At 45.5% G+C, this 12,906-nt stretch overlaps 1 pseudogene; it reads right to left on the bottom strand.

The window, feature by feature from the left end:
- Positions 1–1,589: 1,589 nt before the first annotated feature.
- Positions 1,590–8,495, bottom strand: LOC136548640 (uncharacterized; annotated as a pseudogene).
- Between the last annotated feature and the right edge of the window lie 4,411 nt (positions 8,496–12,906).

Raw genomic sequence — 12,906 nt, 5'->3', positions numbered from 1 at the left:
CCCATGGCATCATCCTAGACTTGTTGAATCGGTCCTCGACGGCCTTGATCTTCTTTGGATGATCGGTAAAAAGCTCGAGCTCTGCGTAGTTGTTGTATTGTTCGGGACTCTGCACCCCATCAGCTCCCACAATCCGCTGCTTTTCGGACACAACCACATGCCTTTTTGGGTCCTCTACATATATATAGTAGGCCACTTGTGTGACATTGGTTGCTAGTACCCACGGGTCATCTTTGTAGCCAATACTTTTGAGGTCCACGGTGGTTAGCCCATAACTGTCCACTACAACCGCATTCGGTTTGACCCACTGGCAACGGAAGACGGTTATGCGTAGGTTCTGGCCGTAGTCAAGTTCCCATATTTCTTCAACTTGCCCATAGTATTGCCTCCTCTGGCCCATGTACTCTTCTTCGCCCTCGTATCAAACATCGTAGTTCTGTGCCGAGCTCTTCTTGTCCTTGTCTTTCATGTGGAACCTATAGCCCTGGACGTCATACCCTTGCCACGTGGTGATTTGGCTAGATGGGCCTAACACAAGCCTCTTAATGGTCTCCGTATCTTCATCAGGGCATCCTTCAAGGGGTATGTGTTGCTCTTTGAGCCACTCTACGAAATTGCTCTTGTGATGGTTCTGGACCCATGCCTCCGTGCGTTGTCCATCATTAGCGGCGTGGATCTCTTCCAGGTTCTTTTCAATATATTTCTCCATGCTCACTAACTGATGAAGGATGCTGTAATGAGCTTCTTGCTCCATTTGGTTTGCCACATCGGTGATTACTTTTTGGCTTGTGCACCCCATCCCTGAGGTTTTGCCTTCGTGGTGATGGATAGGCAACCCAATCACCCTCCCATCTCTTATGTACCTCATACACCAGTTCACGGCCTCCTCCATTGTGTATGCCTCGATCATAGAGCCCTCCGGATAAGCGTGGTTATGGATGTATCTGTTGAGGGTGGACATGAACCGCTCGTACGTCCACATCTGGTGTAGGTACATGGGGCCTAGTTGATGGATCTGATCGACCATATGCATCATTAGGTGTGGCATAATATCAAAGTAAGATGGTGGAAAGCACATCTCGAGCTGGCAAAGGGTCTCCGCGATGAACTCCTTCAGGGCAGGCAGCTCAGCCTTATCAATGACCTTCTGAGTGATGCGATTAAAGAAGTATGACATCCGTGTGATGACCATCTTCATGTACTCTGGACGGATAGCCCTAATCACAATTGGTAGGAACACCGTCAGCATGACGTGGCAGTTGTGTGAGTTGTAGCCGGTCATTATGAGGTCTTTCATGGAGACCAGGCTCTTGATGTTGGAAGAGAAACCAGTCGACACCTTGATACCCCTAAGCAACTTAAGAAAAGCCGTCCTCTCGTCTTGCGTTAGGTTGCAGGCCGCACCCAGGATATCGACTTTACCGTTCTGAGGCGGTCCCAGGTGAAGGTCCGGCCTGATGCCCAGATTTATAAGATCCGTCCGTGACTTAATACCATCCTTTGTCTTGCCCTTGATGTCCAGCAGGACACCGATCGTGCTTTTGAAGACATTTTTCTCTAGGTGCATGCAGTCAATGGCATGGGTTGTATTAAGTGTTTTCCAATACGACAGGTACTTGAAGAAAATTGACTTCTTCTTGAAAGGAATGGCGGAGGGGACTTCCTCCGTCTGGTCCCGCTTTCGCTTCCTTGTCTGCTTGCTCCCCTCTTCAGGCGGCTTCTTCTTCTTTCCAAACTCCACCTGATCCATGTCCTTGACCATCTCATACACCTTTGTCCCCCAACTAGTCTGCGTCGGTTGATCATGCTGCGGCTCGTCCTGATTGTCAAAGTATTTGTTCATAATACTTCTTCTATACCTATGATTTTTTGTGAGGAACCGTCTGTGTCTCATGTACACCATCTTATTGGATCCCTTAAGGTAAGTGTAGCAGGTCCCGTCGATGCAAATTACGCAGCCGGTTTTCCCTTTGATCTGCCTTGACAGTGAGAAGAGACCGGGGTAATCGGTGATGGTGACAAAGATGATTGCTTTTAGTGTGAACTTCTCCTTGCGGGATGCATCCACCATCTGGACCCCAACATCAAATAGTATCTTCATTTCCTCCATGAACGGCTCTAGGAACACATCTATATCATTGCCGGGCTGCTTCAGTCCGGAGATAAGCATGGTCAGCATAAGGTACCTACGCTTCTAACATAGATGGGGAGGTAGGTTGTACATGGTGAGCACGACGGGCCAAGTGCTGTGTGAGCTACTAAGCTCACCGAATGGGTTCATCTCGTCGGTACTTAGCGCAAACCTAACATGCCTAGGCTCCTTGCCAAACTCCGGGTAGGCCTCGTCGAAATCCTTCCACTGCTTGCCATCGGATGGGTGCCGTAGCTTGCCATCGTCGTTCAGGCGGTCAGCTGATGCATGCCAGGACATGAGCTTGGCATCGTCCGGGTTCCCGAATATTGCACGCAGGTGATCGGTCACGGGCAGGTACCACACCGATAGTGCTGGACTTTTCATGTGCATGTAACCCTCTTCTACATCATCCTGCTGAGCCGAGATCTGTTTGGCCACACTGCTCTTCTTTGCCCCCTTCTTGTTCTTCTTCCGACCACCCCGCAAGCCTCCCTCATCTTCTGCATCCACGCGACAACCAGCATTTTTCTTGTACCGACTAAAGCCACAGTGTGGACAACTCGTCAAATTCTCATAATCATTGCCCCGATACAGGATGCAGTGGTTAGGGCATGCATCAAACTTTCTAAGCTTCATCGCCATTGGCCGAATCAGCTTCTTGGCCCGATAAGTATTGGCGGGCACCTTGTTAGCCGTTGGGTACGTGGTGGCAAGGTAGCTTAACAACTTATTGAAGCTAGTGTCAAACCAACCATGATGAGCCTTCAACATCAACATATGGAGGTTAAAATGGAGTGCCGTGCACTCCTTTGGACAATCGCCGCCATCCTTATAGAGAGGATCAACTGCCGCCTATTTCAACTCTGTGAAATTCTCCAACCACTTTGGGCAACCCAACACAACGTCGTCTTCATCGAAGTGTTTGACTAGATCTTCAACAAGCTGCACATCCTCGAGTTGGCTCATAGTATCCTGACCATCACCACCGTCGTCGGCTTCATCGGCCATGTCTTGCATTAGATCATCCACCGTGATGTAATCATGACAACTGTTGTCACTGTCGGCTGGCGTAGCTGCTACGGAAGGATCTTTATTCACCGATGGTGCTGTCGTCGTCGGCGTCGAAGAGCTCACTCCAGATGCACCGCCACTCGCACCAACTCTTTCGCCATGAAATGTCCAGACTGTGTAGCCCTCGATGAAACCATACATGATCAAATGAGTTTGCACCTCGCTATCTCGATGGGCTTTTAGGTTCTTGCAACGAGAACATGGACATATGGTTGTCATCCGCTTCAGTCTCTCACAGTGAGCTTTACCAGCCACAATAAACTTCCTTAATTCAAAGAGGTACCATGGATCATTCACTCTATCGATCTGGTACATCCATTCTGATCTATCCATCATATCTGCGAACATTATCCATCACAATCAACATTAAATAAAGAAGAATTAGGAGAAATTGATGTTTTTACGTCCAAAATCATGAAAAAGAGAGGAAATGATGATGTGAAAGATGAAGCATGCATCTATGATGAATCTAAAGTTAAAGAAATACATGACATCATTTTTTCCATTAAAATTGATCTAGATCTAGATCTAGATCTAAAGAGAACTCTAGGTGATGGAAATAGAGAGAGAGGATGGAAGGAGAGAGGGAGAGCCTTTATGAACCTCTTATGATGTCCTCCTCCCTCAAATCCAAGCCCTTCAACTCAAATCAAAAGTTTCCTCAAATTTTAGGGCAAAACCTCCCCCCATGAGTTTTGAGAGAGGAAGACCCGTGGAGAAGATGGAGGGTCTGTGCTCTGTATTTGTACAGGCTTTACCGTGGCGGGCAACATAAAACGCCCGCCTCGGTAAATCAACTCTTTACCACGGCGGGCAGTTTAAAGAGCCCGCCATGGTAAACCGTATTAACCGCGGCGGGTGATTCATACCGCCCGCTGCGGTAAATAACTATTTCCTACGGCGGGCAGGTAAGGTTGCCTGCCGCGGTAAACCAATTTCCCGCAGTGGGCGCCCCAGTGGCCGGCGTCGCTGGCCGGCCACCGGTTAACCGTGGCGGGCAAAAAAGGTGCCCACCACGGAGCGTATTTTGGCCACGCTGCGCAAATTGATTCCTGTAGTAGTGAGAGAGGGCAGGGTGGGGGCGGCATGGGTGATGGTGGCGTAGAGGGCGGGTGGGTGGCGTGTGGAGGTCGTCAGTGTGCTCGCTTGTAGTGCGAAGCTTGCCGGGAACACGGAGCTTGGCGACGACGCACAGAGGGTGGTGTGGTGTGGCACGAGCGGCGGTGGCATAGTGGGCAGGTGGGTGCGGTAGAGGTGGCGTAGAGGGCCCTGACCCAGCATTTCCGTATTATAAAGTAGTAATGTGATTGGCATTTGGTATGGTTTCACGGAATTTAAGGTACGTTTGGTTGCTACCCATGTATTGTCTTACCAAGCTAGTTTGTTGGCCAAAGTTTAATGCATGAATTGGCTGCCCAGAATTGGCCATGCATCAGCTAGAAAATAAATTACACGTCAAATGCCTATACACTATTCTACCAATGCAAATTGTGGTAGAAATCCATGATGCCTCCACCCATGGTTGACAACAGCTTAATATTGATTGGGTTCCATCTGACTTCCATCCAAATACAGCCTTACACCGTCATATGTGGTAATTATCAATATGTTCCCTTCCATAATCGGATCAATGGTGTGACGCTGACATAAGCAACGTGAATGGACCTCCATGGTTTCATATCATGGCTCATGATGGCTGAAATAATAAACACGATCTTGCTATAACTGATATTTGGGGGGTTCATGATTCACCTTCCAATCCAGCGAACATCCAATGCAGAAAAGATCGCTGACATACGGCGAGGGAGAGGAAGGGGCAAGACAGGAATAAAAAGATCGGGCACAAAGATCTTGTTTAGTTTCTCCCCTTAAAGTTTACTCCCTATCCAATCGAATGTTTGGACATATGCATAGAGTATTAAATATAAACTAAAAAATAACTAACTGCCACTACGCCAGATTTGGACATCACTACCGGCCTCATCACTGCTGGATTTGTGAGAACCGGCAGTGATGTACCTTCACTGCCCGTTATGAGCTTAAAAATGAGAAAATGATTGAGGCTGGGCTAAAACCGACAGTGAAGCACAACATCACTGCCGGTTTGTGGCTTGAACCGGTAGTGTTTTGGCGGCCACTTATCACTGCCGGTTCAAGCCACAAACCGGCAGTGATTTGGCTCTATCACTGTCGGTTTTAGCCAAGAACCGACGGTGATAAGCCTACAGCACAAAAATGCTGCAACCGTCCTCTTCTTTCTCCTCTCTTCCATCCCGAGAATAGAGGCGCGCATTTGGGTTCTTTCCTCCATTGTTTCGGTTGCTCTTCAACATAAAGCTAGCGCTTGGATTTTGAAGAATGGCTTGATCTTTTTCTTTAAGGTTAGTAACAAACATACACTCCTTTGATTTTGTTGCTTAATTAACTTCGTTTTGATGGCTACATTGCTTGATTCTCATTCTAGTTCTTTCTCCATTCTAGAGAGCACTTTTCCAATTGGATATTTGTGCGAGGCTCAAATTGTGGTGAATCCATCATCCAAATGGTTGGTGTCTATAACCACATTTAAATTTCTAGCTAATTATTCCATGGTGGTCAAGATCATCATTGTTAGTATGTGATGCTATAATTAGTTCTTAGAAGTAGAGTAGAATAGTTGTTCTTCAATATTGTGCAATAATTGATTTTACTACGATTTTCAATTTACAGGGCCAGGGCTACCAATTTCATTTTTTCAATAATTAGTGTACAATAATGTTTTTCAAAAATTGTACTTTCGAGCTACAATTGTTGTTTATGAAGCTTGATTTTTTATTAATTCTTTGTAATTACTGTCTCAGTATTTTTTTTATGCAGAGATGGATCAAGAGTGGATGCATTTGTCCCAAACAGACAAGCGGTACATGTATGGCATCAGCTAGTTTATCACCGATGCCAAAGCTCATGCTGGGAATGGGAACCCTATCTTCTGCCCATGCAAAGATTGCAAGAATTAAAGGAACTTTCGTCAAATTGAGTCTATATGATCGCACTTGATTACCAGGGGGTTCGTGCCAAACTATATGATATGGACTATGCATGGCGAGGTTGGGTTGAATGTTCTGCAGGAAAACGATGATAATGTGAACATGCCTGACATAGCCATCCATGATGCTGACGAGGAACCTGGTGTCAACACATAACCTATGGCCACAGTTAATAATGTGTTTAGGAACATGCTAGCTGACGACACCGAGAATAACGATGGCATTTCTCAGCTGCTATGTAATGTAGAGACCAGATGTCTTAGTAAAAGATAGCTGAGAAAGCTAGAAAAAATGAGACAAGATAGCAAAACACCATTGTATAGGGATTGTCCAATGATCAAATTGGAATCCGACATCATGCTGTTAGAGTTCAAATCGACAAATAGATTGAGCGATAAAGGCTTCAATCAGCTATTAGGTATAATAAGGAAAATGCTCCCAGAAAAAATGAGTTGCCAGAAAAGATATACTTGGCCAAGCAAATGATCTGCCCCATTGGCCTCGAGGTTGAAAAAATCCACGCGTGTTCCAATGATTGCATATTGTACCATGGAGAAAAATATAAAGACTTGGACAAGTGCCCCAAGTGTGAAGCTCCACGGTATGAGGAAGGGCCGCCAGATAAGGGTACCAAGACCAGAGGAGGTCCCATAAAGGTCGTTTGGTATTTTCCTATAGCTCCCTAGGTGTATAGGCTGTTTGCATGTGTAAAGTCAGCCAAACTGTTGTGCTGGCATGGTGAAGAGCATAAGAAAGATACAATGATAAGGCACCCCGCTGATGGGCATGACTGGAGGACTGTCAATACTATGTTCTATAAGGACATCGGTGGAGAGGTAAGGCACATTTGGTTTGCTTTGAGCATAGATGGGATGAATCCTTTCGACCAGGTTAGAAGCAATCATAGCACTTGGCCAGTGACACTCTATATATATAACCTTTCACCTTGGGTCTGTATGAAGCGATCATACATCTAGATGCCACTACTGATCTAAGGGCCAAGACAACCTGGGAATGACATCGGTGTGTTTCTGGAACCAGTGATCGATGAACTAGTGGAGATGTTTGAAAAGGGTGTGACGGATGTTTGGGACGAGTACTAAAAGGAACATGTCACAATCAAAGGAATACTTATCGCTACAATCACTGACCTGCCAGGTCAAGGTTCGTTGTCTGAATTGAAGACAAAAGGCTATACTGGATGTGTCGAGTGCTTAGACGACATCGCTGCGGTAAATCTGCCAAATAACTCAAAGATAGTTTATATGGGACACCGTAGGTTCCTACCTAAGGATCACCCTTACCGTAGGAACAGAAAAGATTTCAATGGTACTATTGAGAAAGGCTTAGCTCCAAAATATCAAGACGGACCTACGATACTTCGAGAACTCAACAAACCGGAGGTTGTCCTTGGGAAGGGGGACAATGCAGTAGCAGTGCCTGATGGGAGCGTTTGGAAGAAAAAATTGATTTTTTGGAAACTACCTTACTGGCCATTTCTGAGTGTACGCCACTGTCTTGATCCCATTGTAACACCCCAGTGTTATGCCTACATTTAGGCACTACAAATCACGCATATCATGCATCATCAAGCATCCAAATCATACATGCCTAATCATGTGAATAACAATTGAAACATTACTTCGAAACATCTGAAACATACGTGAAACCTGAATGTTGCATACACCTGTTAAGAATTGTTTTGCCCTGAATTTGTCTTGCTAGGTTAGTAAAACATGTTTGGCTACTATTGTAAATCATCTAGCAATGTTTAGTTCAATTTTTGGAGCAATGTTTGTATTCAAATTAATTGAAAATTTGGCTTCAAAAATAAATTCCAAAAATTAGGGTTTTGAGCTAAACGTGGACTTTGATGTTATAATTCAAAATCTATCAAGAATTGGACTTTGGTCTTAAAAGCAAAGTTGTAGAGAATTAAATTCTAAACAACTTTCATTTTTGGTACATTTTCAAAAGAGGTCATTTTCTTGATCAAAATAATATTTGAAAGATGGCATTTAAAAATTCCTTGAAAATATATTTGGAAAAAAGATTTTTCTCCTTCGCGGGTCGCCGCCTCGCTTCTGGCCCGCCTGCCGAAGCCGGCCCAGCGCGCCAGCGAACCCGCCCACGCGCATCGGCCCACCTCGCGTGCTGGCCTGCTCACTCCATCCCGCGCTACGCTCGCCTTGGCCCAGCCCCGCGCCGTTCCCCTGCTGGCCGCTCGCCCACGCGCCGACCGCGGCAGAGAACTCCCGCCGCATGGCGACCATGTGCCGGCGTCGCCCGCCGTGCGACAGCCGTGGCCTGACCCCGCGCCCACGCGCCCGCCTTCACCTGCCGCAGCCAGTGTGCTCGCTCACTCCATCTCGCGCTGCCTCTCCTCCCCGCCAGAGCCGAGATCCTCAAGCTCTGCCGCTCGCCGCGCCCACACACCCGCTGGCGCAATTCGCCGCGGCTTCCTCGCCTCGGCCGGCAATCACACGGCCGTAGCTCCCCCTCGCCCTCCTTCAAGTCGCGCTCACGCTTGCGCCGCCTTCCGAGCACAGGTTGAGCCTCCCCGAGCCTCGCCACCGATGGCCATGGCGCCACCGTGCTCGGCCGCCATGGAAGTCATCTTCCTTCTCTTCTCCAGCCTCGCCTAGCTACCCTACCACACTCGCTGTCTTCTCGCGCATCCCATGCGCTCGCCAGCTCGCCTTGCCATGGCCGGAGATGGCCGCCGGCCTCGTGGCTGAGCCGTGCCAGCGCGAACACCGGCGAGGCCTCAGCCTCAGCCAGCCAGCCAGGCTGGCCAGGCCGAGCGGCAGTGGGCTGACGCCCTGCTGGGCCGTCCTCCCCTCCCCTGCGCTCGGGCCGCGCAGGCCGAAAATGGCCGTGGGCCAGCTGATTTCCAGCGGGCTGGCCCAGTATCGTTTAAATGAATTATTTTCATTTATTCTTTATTATTTGAAATTTGAAATGGTTTGAAAAATGTTTGGGTACTCAAATTTGCTCCAAATTTGTTGAAACAAATTTTTCTAGGTTCCTTATCATCAGATCTACTTGGGAAAAATTGTGCATGTCATTTTTGAGATACTTTGCTGTAGAATTTTATTTAATCATGAATATTGCTGATAACTTGAAAAATATGTAGAAAAATCTATAGTCTGCAGAAAAATATGATTCCCAGTTTGTTAATCTTCTTATGTCATGTATTTCCTAGGAAAAATATGTTTCATGCATGTGCTATGGGAAAATTTTGAGGTGTAGTTCAAGTCCCTTTAATAGCTGATTTTTGTTATTTTTGCTAGAGAGCAAACTTTATATAAAACATGCATGTGATAATTTTTGTACAGTCATTGTATGCTATGAAGAACATAGGAAAAATACTAACTCTGTGGTTTGACACTTTTCACAGTACAAAGTATTTTCATGTACAAAATCATGTCATAGCTTGTTATTTTTGTGTAGGCTAATCCACTCATTCAAACACCATGAAAATCTGATGGTAGTCTAATTAGAGTAGTACCATGCTACTGTAATTTTCTCAAATTTTTGTAAGCAACAAAAATATAGATTGTTGTTGTAGCCCTAATTAAAAAGGAAATAAAACAATCCTCTTTAATACAAGGTTAGTTAATAATAATAGCTTTGGTGTATCTTTGAAGCATTTGATAAGGTGTGTTGACTTAAACGTATTAGTAGTAGAAGAGAATGCAGTAGATGACATGTGCTTGTAGTATAATTTCTTGGATGATGTTGACTACCTTGCATTTAAACATATCCATTGCATTCATCTCCTTCGATGCACCGTTTGCATAATCACTTACGCGCATTGCATCATACAGGATCGCAAACCAAGAACCCAGTCATCATACCCGAGGAGCCCGAGGAGCAGTGCGAGGTGCAGCCACAGGAAGTGCCAGAAGCCGACGAGGAGGACGTTGAGGAACTTCCGGAGTGCCCCGATCACCGTCCGAGCACCTTCGAGAGAGGCAAGCCCCGGAGCATTTTTCTCCTGGTTTGCAATGATTTAATTAAATGCTTTACTTTAATTGCTGCATTATGTTCAGGAGTTGTTTGCAACCGTTGCTGCATTATACCTTGTCTACCTTTGTTATACTATATCCTTATTACCCGGGTATCCGCAGTCGAGTCAATGCTTAGCTGGCTTAGACCGGTAGAAGTCGGGTGATTTCCTGTCACCTGCAAGCTATAGGTGGTTACCTGGATCTGCTTGGATGACTATGAAGTCATGGTATAACTAAGTGTTAAATGAAGTTGAGACCGGACGGAGACTTGCAGAGTTTTGGACTGTAGTGTTTTCCGTCTGTGTTGATTAAGGACCGACCGTTGTTGGGCCTCGAGTCATGTTGAACGCATGCCTTACATTTAGTTGGCCGGATAAAGTACCTTCCGACCGTGAAGCTGGGAGATTTTTTGAGCCGAGTAGATTGCCCGCAACGCACTGTGCCGGAGCAGGTGTGGTAGGACACGGGGGCGGGATGATAAGACCAAAGTGCAGTCGGTCGGCCCCCGGGTACATGTGGTTCCTGGCAAACTCGAGATTCCTGGAAAGTTGACTCGGTGATCAATATCTCACTTTAGCAGGTGAGTGAGGTTTGTGTAAGGAATAAATCACCAGCTGGTTAGGAATCGATTCGAATCGCCATCGCTCCTGGATAGTGAGCACTTGACTTGAGTTACTTCATCGTAGTAAATATTATGGAACACTTGGACAGTTATAATGAATATGATAGTATGGAAGTTGTTTAATGATCATTGGTTATCATTATCTGCTTAATCACATGTTTACTGTAGTATAGGTGCAAATCTAGTCGACAGGTTAATAATAATTAACTTGGCAATAATGCTTTTCGAGAAGTTCTTGAAATGCTAAAAATGCTTCTTTTTGCAAATGAGTCAGCTACCCTACTATAAAGCCCTTCATAATCCTTGGTGTCGCTTATTTTCGGTTATGTCGGGTAAGTCTAACTGAGTACCTTCTCATACTTAGGGTTTTATTCCCACTTGTTGCAGATGGGCAGATGTATTACAGCTACTGTATCAACTGCCTTTATCCTACGATGGGTGATGCTTAGGACCATGGGCATGGTCATTCCTTATGTCTCATCTGATGCTTTTGTTGGAGATGATCATTCGCTGGCACTATATTTAAACTCCGCGTGAGTGTGTGTGTGGTTTGAACAAATGACTTCCGCTACTTTTATTCGAACTGGTTTGTAATAACTATGTTGAAACTCTGATGTATCTGAGATTGTGAACTTTTATGTAATATGTGATGGTGACCGCTAAACTTATTACGATCTTGGCTAGAATGGAAGTTGGTTTGAAATCCTTCGTGATTTCACGGACTACTGGGTTATACGGGCTTAAGTTTGCTAAATCGTCTGCTCTAGCGGATGATTTTCTTACTTAATTTCGTATAATTGGTCGGTTCTATTACACCCATGCACATCACTAAAAACATGTGCGCTAACACTCTTAACACCTTGATGGACACCGGGGGGACATCGAAGGATTCACTAGCCACATGCCTAGACATGCAACACTTGGGAATCAGGAAGGAGATGCATCCTATGGAGCTAGAGAATGGCCAGTTCAAACTTCTGGTTACGTCATGAACATTGAAGAAGGAAGAAAAACATGTGCTTATTTGTTTCTTCAATGAACTCAAAGCCCGATGGGCTACTATGCGAACCCAAAGAGGCTAGTGAACATAAGAGAACTCAAGTTCAACTATGGCCCTATGAAGGCCCATGACTATCATGTCATTATGACTCAGCTGCTCCCTGTTGCCCTATGTGGTATCCTCGCCCTAAAGGTCCACACCCCAATCATAAAGCTTTGCTCGTTCTTCAACGTGATCTCAAAAAAGGTCATTAATGTGTCCACGCTAGAGCAGCTGCAGCTGGATATAGCCAAAACTCTCGTTAGGCTTGAGATGTATTTCTCGCTGACTTACTTTGATATCTCATTGCATCTGCTCATTCATCTTGTTGACTAAATTAGAGCCCTTGGCCCAATGTACCTGCATCAAATGTTCCCTTTCGAAAGATTGATGAAAGTTTTTAGGAGGTATGTTAGGAACAGATTCAAGCTAGAAGGGGGCATGGTTGAAGGATAGTCAATGAAGGAGACCATTGAGTTTTGCACATATTATCTAGACATCAAAAGGGTTGGAGTTCGAGAATCTCATCATGAGGGAAGACTACGTGGCAAAGGAACAATCGGGGAGAAATCTATTATAGTAGATGACCCTATTTCTTTCAGACAGACATAGTTCACTGTTCTCTAGCAAGCCAAGTGTGTGATGCCATACATTGATGAGCACAGGCAATCGCTACAAACTCTGTATCCAAGCAGGTCATAGGCTTGGCTAGATAAAAAACATAAGGAGGAATTTGTCAACTAGTTATGGCGTCGCTTGCTTGGAATAAAGTTGTGTAATCAACTGGATGCCTTAGCCAAGGGACCTTCGAGTACATATCTTAAGTACCAAGGATATGGGATCAATGGATTCACATTTTACATAAAAAAGCAAGATGGAAAGAGCACATACCAAAATTGTGGTGTTCGTTTTGATGCTCACGATGAAAATGGCAACGTGCAGGTGACATACTATGGTTTCATAGAGGAGATATGAGAGCTAGCCTATGGTCCGTATAAGGC

This window comes from Miscanthus floridulus, chromosome 4, assembly GCF_019320115.1.
Source record: "Miscanthus floridulus cultivar M001 chromosome 4, ASM1932011v1, whole genome shotgun sequence".
Lineage (NCBI taxonomy): Eukaryota > Viridiplantae > Streptophyta > Magnoliopsida > Poales > Poaceae > Miscanthus > Miscanthus floridulus.
This window is presented reverse-complemented; position numbering and strand designations above follow the sequence as displayed.